Source organism: Netta rufina (genome assembly GCF_964035555.1).
Source record: "Netta rufina genome assembly, chromosome: 27".
Classification (NCBI taxonomy): Eukaryota; Metazoa; Chordata; class Aves; order Anseriformes; family Anatidae; genus Netta; species Netta rufina.
The window spans coordinates 3,885,682-3,897,202 of record NC_140151.1 but is presented as its reverse complement, the minus strand read 5'-3'; positions in this window follow the sequence as shown (position 1 = coordinate 3,897,202).

Genomic DNA, 11,521 nt, shown 5'->3' with positions numbered 1-11,521 from the left:
GCTTGACCTGCATGGGCAAAAACCGCCTTAATATCTGAACACTTTCAATAGGCAGAGTCTGCAACCCAACCACAAATGCTGTGCTGCTATCAAACATCTTCAGCAGTAGAAACCTAAGGAAAATGTATTACAGAACACACCTGTAGCTGTTTATGATTTACAGCTTTTCTTGGCCCCAGCATCCGATGGAAAAAAGGATGATAGCATCCTCTGCGACGGAGCAGGAGCACGTGTCTTACAGCTCCCAGCCAGGCCTCGCACAGCAGCGCTCGCTGTACGTACAGCCTGCTGTTCTGTTATGCAAACGTGACATCTACTGTCAAAAAGTCTCTACTGCAAGAGGAAAGTGAACCCAAGAAAAGTGAAGGCCTCTACAGTGCTCCAGTTGTCCAGAGCCCGCAGTACGTAGTCCCAAAGGACTACTGCGTTATCAGCTGCTTTTCCCTCTGTGCTCTCACACTTTGTGCTGACTTGCAGTAGTTTATCTGGGTCCAGCTGTCCCCTTATTCCTGGCTAAGGGTCCCTTGCTCAGCACAGTCTGCCACATGTACGTGGTGCGGGAGAGCAGCAAGCCATCTGCTGGCATCATGCAGAAGGATGCAGAAGGGATCCTGAGCATGGTACAGTCACCCTCAGAGAACTGGCCCTGGCTGAATTTGCATCTTCTCTACAGGGACCACCTGCAGCACCTTTGTCTTGCTCCCAGTGCAAAAGCAAAGCCGTTTCACACTGTTGGTCCTTTCTTCTGTCTGTATGAGTGAGCACTCCTTCTCCCCTTACTCCTGGGGACCCCAAAATATCTCTTCTGATTCTTTCTGACCTCTGAATTTACCATCCTCTCTCATCCCTCTTTTCCCTCCCTCCCTCAGTCTCTGAAGGATGTCACTACCAAGAAAGCAGAAGCCCTTTGCTCTTACACCCCCAAATCGACCTTCATTATTAATAGTTTTGGAGGACTATTTGAAACAGGCAAACACTGGACCATCACAACAGAGCAGATTCCTCAGTATTTCTCGTCTGGCTCTCTTACTTGTCCACTTTGATGTGCAAATGCAACACTGGCCGTTAGAGGGCAATGGGACATGGAAAAGAAGTTTCTCTGGCTGGCTATCTGATGACTGCTATCACCTCAAACAAATCAATTCTGAATTTACTACATCCTCTGACCTTGAGCTATGGATTCGGAGACATTAGCAAGGACACCATCAGCCAGGAAGAGTGGGGAGATTGGAGCACGTTCAGATTTTCAGACACGGAGGCACCAGGCATCTAATAAATAGCCTCAACCCAGCCCTAACATGACACCACAGACAGTACATGCTTTGAGCTCCACACAGCAAGAGGCAGACCTAATTGATTCTGGGTTTACTGACCAGAAAATAAAATACTGTCCAAACTCAGAATCAGACCTATCAAAACAAATAGCAAATGTCACTTATAACATGAAATTAAAGATTTTCTCCTCTTTTTGCTTCCTTATGCCAGTAGATCTTTCATAGCTTCTGCAGAAAGAGTCTACTGATGTGCAAATCAGTCAAAATTCATAGAAATATTGCAGATTTCCTAACTGACAGACCCTGAAAATGCAGGCCCTTCTGTCTTTCTACTACCCAGCTGGGGTAATGGCTATCCAGTGCCACAAAGAAAATGTCTCTCCCTACGATGTCACTTGCCACTGACGGGTAATATCAGTAAGTGTGAACCCCAGCCATCAGCTCCTTGGTATTATTTACCAGGGGCTGAGAAGTGCCAGGCTTTAATCGTCAGGTTATCAATAACTTCCCAAGTACAGCATTACTGGATGCCTCTGATCTTCCTCCGGTGCCGGGGAAATGGGAGGCCCTGGGGAAGGAGCAGGGATGTCTGTCGGGCCGCCAGCAATTGCCACAGCCCCCGGATCACTTTAAAGCAATCTTTAGAAAAGTGGCACAGATATTAATGGGCTGTTACTGACATTAGATCCATAAATAATTCTGCATAATGCATGGCCCCGGCCTTTTGAAGGTCTAGGGAAAAAAAAAAAAAAAAAAAAAAAAAAAAAAAAAAAAAAAGTGGAGGCTGAAATATTGATAGATGTGTCTGCAAGAGCTATTAAAAAAGGGAGAGCAGTTGCCATGGGATTGGTCTATGCTGATACCCAGGACCAAAGGGTAACGTTGGTCATATGCCTGCTGAAATAGATCTGAGTACAGAAAACAAAGCAGCAAGATAAATAAAAGGAATAGCACCGCTTAATGGGACTTTGGGAACAGCAGTTTCCCCTCTTCAGGGGTCAAAAAGTGATGTGAAAGACAGGAGAATTTTTCCAGCAAGCCCCAGTACAGGTGAGGACGGTCTGTGTGTGCTTACTTTGTGCTGCAAATACAGAAAAGGTCTCTTACATCCGTCCATGCATGTAGAGAGAAAACAACTGTCCTACCATGCACTGAAACTATCTTTTCAAGTCCTTAAGTGCACTAGAGTAATGTATTTTCCATGTCAATTTGCAGCTGTCACAGACATGTCCCCGAATCCCATCAGCGGGTACTTCCCGTCAAAGTGCTGCGACGAATTGCTAAACATGTTTTATAAATTAGCTCCTCCAAAAAAAAAAACACCAAAAAAACCACTACCCAGCCCTCTTCCGTGATAAGGCTTCACAACAGTAGAAGACCCACGGGATGACTTGAACAGACGAGAAAACTGAAAAAGCACAGCACAGTCTCCCAGTCAAGGTGCTGGAACAGATGAATAAGATTCCCCCCCTGCAGAGATGCCGACTGAGCTCCTACATACTTGGCTGCGGGCATCTGAGTCCACAGCTCTCACACTGCATACGATGCCTTGATGCCTTCTTTCTTGTTACACACACCTGAGCACAGCACGAAAATCCCCACTGCCAGCGTGACACCGTTCATGTAGCTTACAACCAGATTTCAAGGCACCGCTCCCTCTGTGACTCTCCAAAGGTGCTGAGGGACTGGCTCCCATGCCAGCGGTCAGATTTCTTGGCACTTAACAGCTGCAGTCGAGGGCTGGCTTTTCAGAAGAGTTTAGCATCTCCTATACACCCAGTCCATCAAGCTCACTCACCTGGAAACTCAATTCCAGCCTTAAGTTCCCTGTGCTTCAGCTCCACGTGTTCAAAATGAGGACACCACCTCCTCTTTCCTCTCCAAACTCAGGCCCTCACTCGCCCCTGCAGGCTGCAGAGGGGATGCCCAGCTCCATTTTGGGCTGAACCTGCTGGGACCAGGTATCTAAACTTTCATGCTGTGTCCCCATGCCTTTTGGGATCCCCTCTCCTCTTTTTTTTTTTTTTTTTAGGTGTTTGCTGTAGCACATGCTTTAAGGGCTCTGTGTTGATCTTCCCTAGAAAAAGAATGGCTTGCAGTAACCATACTAAGGTGTATATAAAAAACCACTGATGTGACCACCTAACACGCAATATACTGACACACCACTCTGCTGGGAGAGATCTTTGTTTGAGAATCCCTCTGGTGAAGCCCTGAGAAGGGTAACAAATAACTCTGCCCAGGTCCAGGCACGCTGCAGCAGCCCAGCACCCAAAAAGGGTGAGGGAGAGGCAGAAAACGCAGTGGGGACCTCAAGCCTGAATCATCCGGCAATCACCAGACCTCCAGAGAGCTGTAATTCACTGTGAATTTTTCATGCTAGAATCAGCTGTGTGCGGCAGGCACACAGCCGAATGGAAAATAAACCTGAAATATTCATGATCCACAGCAGAGTGCAGGCAGGAAGAGATCCATAAACGAGGACAGGGAACCTTAGATAGCCTGCTAGAATTGCTCCTTTCTCGTCTAAAACAAGTGAGTTAAAATAACAGGCTTTGTCCCGCAGGCACTAGGATGGGAGAGTGATGGATTCCAGGTTTTGGGGCATGCAGCAGCTGCTCTGGGTGCACCACGCAGGGAACCTGGGTTAGCTCAGCCTCACAGGGTGATTTTGGGGCTCAACCACCACAGCTTGGCTGGTACTGACACCCGGTGTGTCCTCCCAAATTGTGGGGCTGAGCAGCACAAGTCACAAGGCAGACAAAGCACAGAGAAGAGGACAGAATGGGTCTCGTTCTGCGCTTATCAGTACCTCTGGGCAGCTGTCTAGACATTGTAAATCAGCAGACTTCCCCCTCTCACTGATAAGAGCTGACCCCAAACTCTTTGAATTTAACCAGAGTGGAAACACAAGACCTCTATGTCAGTAACAAGCAAGAGCTAATTCATACCACCATAATGTTTTTTGTTTCCCTTGAATGATTATATTACTGATTTTACACTTATTCCTTATTCATGTTACCATTTCCTTGCCTTAAAAGCCATCCTGACACAGGGTTAGAGTCATTTACTCAATCACTGCCATCATTAGGAGCGCTGCAATCAGAAGAGTAGTGCCTTCTCATTACTTATTTAAAACGTGCCCAGCAGCATGGATGTTTAAGATATACGCTGAATTATGCCCAACAGAAAGTGGAAGAAAAAGCAGGTATCCACGTGCAAATTCTGAGCATCTGCAGAGTACCCCATGGTGTGGGGGAGGAAAGTAGAAGCTCCAGTATTAAAAAAAATAAATAAATAATGGGCCAGCAGTTGCATTTTTACACCAAGAATAAACCTGGTAGAAAGTGTTACTCAAAGTGAAAAAAATGGTGGATATATTTGGCCCACTGAATTTATACACCACGTTTCGTTAGGAAAGAGAGGATACAATCCCGGGTAGAGGAAACCATCTCAAAGTTGTGTAGCATCTTTCCCTCAGATTGATTTTGACATGTTTGCATGAACACAGTTTGCTAAACCATACCCCAGCAGCTGCAGCAGAAGGCAGATAGTGGGAGGTTTTGCAAAAGCTGGGATTTGGACCACCCTTTTCCCCGTGAAGTGAGAGCTGCTGGTGCTCGACCCTGCTGCAAAGCGTGGGTGGTGCAGCGTGTCCTGTCGCTGTGAGCCTGGGAAGAAACAAGACCCTGGCTGGAACTGCTATCGCTGCTCACTTCCCTGCAAGCCACCGTTGCTGCTGATGGCACATCCCAGAGCCTTCAGCCAGGGTGTGCTTTGTGAATCCACCCAAACCTGGAGCAGGGCTGCTGTGAGGCTTTGACTCAGCCCATCTTATCTGAAAATGTTAGCCGCAACAGAGAAGTTATCACTCAACTGTCTCCTAGCAAATTTTCATCCCCGCGTGCAGGATTCAACCTCTGACTGCTCCCCGGAGCCCCCAGCGCTGGGCTGTGCCCTCCCTGCACACAAGAGAGGTTTAAGCCAATGGACAAAAAATGACCTGGAACAGCACAGGGCTCCCTGCGAGCTGCTGCATTCCCCAAAACAGGGTGCCAGGAGCCAGCCCCTCATTGCACAAGCTCCCCACGAAAAGCACCTGCCCTGTGCAGCCCAGAAATGCAGCGTGGAGCCTCATCCTGCCCTGTGGTCCCAGGCAGCTCCCCCCCCCGTAGGGCTGCATTCACAGAGACACTCACTGCCATCAGCTCATGGAATAAATCATGAGTGCTGCTCTTATAATTTAAGAGTATTGCTGTGTTCTGGAGAGGGCTGCATACGCCCAGGCTTGGAATTGGACAGGAACAAAGGAGGAGAGTTGTAGTCTTTAAGAATACATGTAAAGCATGAGAAGAATACTGTGCTCATACCCAGAATACTCGGTATGTAAAGGCACATGTAAACTGCTACATAAACATCTATAAGTGCTAAAGACACATAGATAAATCATTCTATGATATAAACCAGATAGAAATGTGCATACAAGTGCAGAGCACTGGCCATTTAATGTCATCTACGTGTAGAGAAGATATTCATTTAGAAAATATTTAACATAACATGGAACTATTACAATTTTATATATATGTATCACTATGTTTTGGGGCCAACTTATTTCTTTCCATCACAAGGTATTACTCAATCTGTTAAGCCCAACATTTGTAGTCATCTAATATCTCTTCCAGGCAATCCTTTGATAGATGGCCAGCGGAGCCTGGTGTGTTTTGCACATGACATTTAGAAAAACCCTTCAGCAGAATTTATTTTACATTGTTTTTTAGGTAAATCAGATATGGAATAAAATCTATAAACAGTTCTAAAACTGCTGAGCAGCTGAAATAGTAATTAAACTTAAAACAAAAAAACAAACAAACAAACAAAAAAAAAAAAAAACAAAAAAAAAAAACAAAGAGGTAGTTTTCTTTACTAATTTTTCCCTTGCATGTATGACTTGGATCACTGTGCTCAGCTGGACAAACAGTACTTCACCCTGTGGTATTTCTGAAATTAACGGGACCATGGATTTTTATAAGTTAAAAAAAAAAAAAAAAGGGGGGGGGGGTCCATCTTCAAAATGGTTGTTGATTTATTTATTTATTTTTAAACCTCTGCAGAATTTTATTGTTTTGAAGAATGAAAGTAGTTTCACTCCCTGTTCCAGGCTTCTTTATTTCCCTTTCCTTGGTACTTATAGTCCTGATTTTTTAATTTATTTTACGCAAAGAAAAGAAAGGAGAAGAGGGAAAAAGAATAAAACCGACCTCTTCTACCCTCCATGAAATAATCACTTTTTATTACATCAAATGGAAAGCTCTAAATATTTTTTCAGTGAATTTTTAAAAAACTACATTCCCTAAATCTTTTATGCTTTTCCAACCGTCTCTAGAAGCTTTTTAAGACAAGATTTGCTTCTGCAGTATGAACAGGGAAGCAGAGGTATGAGATCTGGCATTAAAGCACAAACTCGGTGTCTTTGTGCCACATTCCTCAGGTTGGGACAAAGTGTTTTGCGCAGGGTACGAGGACTGCAATGTAAACAGCACCCTTCAATCTTTATATTTAGTTTTGAGCACATACTTAGATAAGAAACATTCATTTGTTATAGCATCACTGATTTTGCCCTTTTTTTCCCTTTCATTGACAAAGCTCCTCCAACTGTGACATCAGGGAAAGCGATAAGGATGCTGTTAGACACCACACATACAACTTCAACCATAACCAGAAACATCTGTAACATTACTCTTACTGCTTCCCTGGCAATATTTGCATCCCAGTTCGATCTCTGCAGAGGTCAGTGGCAACGCTTTCATAGATTTAACGTGACCTTCACAAACACTCCTGTTTTCTATTTATACTGTAACACTAAAATTTCATTTTCTGACTGAGCTTGCGTCGAGCTGCCTGACAGACAATAAATATAATCACACTTAAGTTAATGGGCAGGACACCAAAACCAAAAGCTTTTATTTTCATTAAACATCATTAGATGTGGCAAGTCTTTTATCAAATCTGTCTCCTATATTCACTTTATTAAAAAGTCCATCACCCTAGACTGCTTAATGTAGTCAGCAAGGACAGAGAGTAAATTTTTATTAAACACAGGTGGAGACAGACTCCTGAAAAGTAAATACATTCAAAAAGCCTCTTTAGAAAGGATTTTGAAAGGACATGCAAAATGAAATAAATAATTCAAAGGCTGTGGGGAAGGAAGGGGGGTTATTCTACAAACAGTAGAACCTATTTCAGATAAAAAAATAGCACAAGTCTTACAAAACCCAAATCAACACTATTTAGATGAACATGGAAGTTAAATATTTAGATACTTTTGAATACCCAACCTCAGTACACACATTACAATGAGCTTCCAAGCCCGCAGACCACCACTCACCAACAGACTGATGTACAATCTGTGGCTCCAAGGACTTCTAGGAACAGCTACATGAGTTATATTGCAAGGATGGCTGCATCAAAAAGTTACTTCCCCCCATTGTCATCTGCTAGCTTTAAGAACTACGGTTAGGACATCCAGAAAAGTTTTTTATCTCAGGCTGTATTTATAGTTTGAGCATTTACTTTCAGAGCATCTAAGGGACCAGTTTCTAAGGGAGCAGAGGAACCACTGATGTGAAGCACTTTGACCAAGGTTGGGGCTGTTCACCCAATAGAAAACTGAACCAGATAATTTTCTACCTGCCTTTGTGACTCCAAAAGTTGAATAAAGAGGGACAAATAAGTCAGACTTGTAGGTTCAAACTAGACAGGTCTTTATGATTGCTGGTGTGTCTGCAGAGGAAAAGGAAGGAGAGAGATCAGGCAATCTGGCCCCCCATTCCTCAACACCCAAAACACTGGCAGACCCTTGGCTGTAAGGCATTAGGACTAGACCAAAGGTTGATTTATTTTCCCCCCCCGTGCAGCTTAAAGTTCTGCACCTTCATGTTCAATTTAAAAACCTTCAGTGCACATAAGGTAACATCTCTTTGCAAGTACCTGAAGCTACCCCAGCCTGTAAGAACAACATGAGCTGCAACATCTTGAGGACAGCTTCTCTTGCGTGAGCCAGCTTGTCAGCTCCCATCCGTGCTGACAGTATTTTTGGGCAGTAGGCAGCACTGCTTCACACGTAAGCCTTGTGAGACCTCGGTCCAGCACACTGGTGCCACGAACCAGCAGAGCACATCACTCCCAAAGCCAGGGAAATCAGACTCCAGGCTGCAGAGAGCGCTGCTCCCCCAAAGAGCCTCTGGTATGAAGGAGCATTTTGCACATGGATGGGGCCTAAATGGTCTCAAGAGTGACTTTTAGACAAGTTGTACCTGCCACGCTGCAAGGTTTCAGTATTTGACTTGGAGCAACCTCAGGAATTTCATTAACTTGTGCGTGTGTTAATAGGTATGGACATGATCTGGTTCTGCCCTGAGCTCCACACGGGCTGGATTCGAGCTGAAAGTCAGATTCCATGGTGCATAGAAAACTTGCTGGACTCTGCATATGGAGGGATGTCTGTCTCCTTTTGGAGAAGGCTCTGGAAATTAAGTGATGATTATGAAGCGATGATTCAGTGAGAGGAACCTACCAGAATTGCTTTGGAGTCATGCACTGTTCACGTCCAATAAACAGGAGCACAAACTGCATGTGAAGAGAAGTAGAAACAATTGTGCACTGTGGCAGATGTAAAGTTACAAAAAAAAACAAACAAAAACAAACAAACAAAAAAAAAAAAACTCAATATTGAGCAGCATACTGAAAAAATCAGATTATTGCTTGCTTTCGTGTTATCTGACTAGTGCGTGGGATTTACAAACCACTTTGAAAGCACTAACTAATCCCCCAAATAGGCCTGCACAGTCAGCACAGGAGAGTTTAGCCTTGCAGCCTTCCAGATGGGTAAAGTGAGGCAGCAACTTTATGCAATCTTTCCAAAGTCACAAGGGAAGCAGCTGGCAAGGGCAAAACAGAAAGGTGTTAAACCTCAGCTTTCTGTAACTAATGCCCTGTGCAGCCTGAGGACAAAACCTTTTGGTACAAACTCAATCTGTGCTCACAAGGCAGCCTCCTCACCTCTTTCATGTACAATCCCAAATTCCTGATCTGCAGGAAATAGTCTATTCCCAAAGCTACACATCTGTTAAAAACGGGGAGGCTGCTCTGTGCTGGTGCTTGCTTTCTGAGTTTGATTTAGAGTTGTTAACATTGGCCTCTGAGAAAAACCTTTGCTTTGCAAGAAAGAAATGCCGAGCTGGGTGTTTTCCTGGTGTTGTGTTCACCTCCAAGCCCAGGACGAGAGGGTGCTTTTCAGTAAGGTCAGCTCTTTGGAGAAGTGCTGAAGTGCACAGCAGCAGTGGCACGACCTTTCAAGCCATCAGTTAAACACCTAACAAACTGCCCGTGCTGTCAATTAAGAGGGTAATTTTCTGTGACACCAGCTTTTGAACAAGTTATCAGTGGTATCCCCTAGTCTAGAAAAAAAAAAAAAAAAAAAGGAATTTTTCTTACTGTGGGGCTGATCTAAAAATCACTTAAATCAGTAGAAAAGGGAATTTTTTTGTTTGGAATCTGACAGACAAGGAACTGAGCAAGAGAACTAAGTGCTGTTTTCTCATCAGTTATGTTTTCTCATTGGTTATCCTTGGGAGCAGCTTGCATTGCTATTCATTTATCTTATATGTTATTAGTATCACATTATTAAGTTATTAGCAAATTATCATAATATTTACGAATGCCTGGAATTATGAGTAATGACTTACTGGGAATACACAACGTGCTATCCCTGTAAGAGTAAATACGTGCAAAACTCAAGGCTGTAAGTATCTCCATACAGAAAAAAAGGAAGAGTGCTGCGCAGTGCACAAGGAGATATCATGTCGTTGTGCTGAACCCCGATGCTTTATCTGCTGTCAGAGCTGAGCTAAGGGCATCACGCCGCAGGGAGCCAACCTCGGATGTCTCAGAAATGAGAGCAGAGGCACCCTCTCGGTGACTGCTGTTTGTCAAAGTGCTTCCAAATGGGCTCAGATCACAAAGCTAAGTGCGTGCTTAAGTGCTCTGCTGATGATGGAGAGATGTCCAAGCACGAGGCCAGGATTACCTGCAATTCCCTGGCTGCTACAGCCTTTATTCAGGCTGGTAATCATCCCAGAACTGCCTGCACAGGACCACATCCTTTCAAAGACAGACCATTGTCAGATTAGTATCAGGTCACAGCATTGCATCATTTCTGAGTGCCTCCAACCAAATTAAACCCAGATCTGGGGGTGCACACACCAGCTTTATTTTGCATAACAGGACTCATCTGACTACAAAATTCATTTCCCAGCTTGTGCAACCTTACTACATCACTGCATGATTTGACACAACTTCCTTCCACATTCTCACTGATTACATTGTCAGAGAGAGGAGTGTTAGTAGCTGAGCAAACCTGGAACGAGAGGGTTGCCTCAGCAAAAAGCACTTAAATCAGGAACACCTGAAAATAGAGGTTTCACAGGCAGCCTTACACCTCTTCTGGCAGATATTTCAACCTCTACAGAAATAACACATCAGGCACAGCGGGGAGGAAAGGGCTTGAAACAGATGGCTTAGAAATAAGGTTTGTCAGTGCAGATCCAAGACTTAATCCTCGAAGGAGTTGGAGGCAAAAATACTATAGGATCAGGTCATTTAGAGAGCAAGAAGTAAATCCAGTGATATAAACCTGTGCAAGACTGTACGCGGGGATGAGGATTGTTTAACTGTAGAGAATTACTTTACATCCTTTACCATTACATTAGCACACATTGCATGAGAATACCAGTACATTTAGAATACAAGCACATTTGATTTCACACAGCAATGAACCCCACAGCTTCACTACACAGAATTTAAAATCCATTGCTTCATCTGACACGTTTTCACCCACCCACCTCAGGGTGGCACATGCAGCATCACTGCCAGCACGTTGGTGAGGTGGGAGCCGCTCTCTCCATCAAATTACCCAGCCTGGGTTGCAGCCACATGCAGCAGCCAAGCCCAACAACTCCAGAAGCAGCAAGGAGCACTGCTGACAGTAACACACTGACAAGGAAAAGAATTCCAGTTCCTGACTGCTTTGCAGCCAACACGTATGGGTTTGCACCCAAGCAGGACTCCAAACTTTAAATCCTAGTATTATTTTAATTCCATGCATGCACACTGAAAACTAGCATCCATTCTACGAGCAGTTTTGGATCTCTACAGTAACTTGACAAATCTCAACAGAAGGAAAATTGATG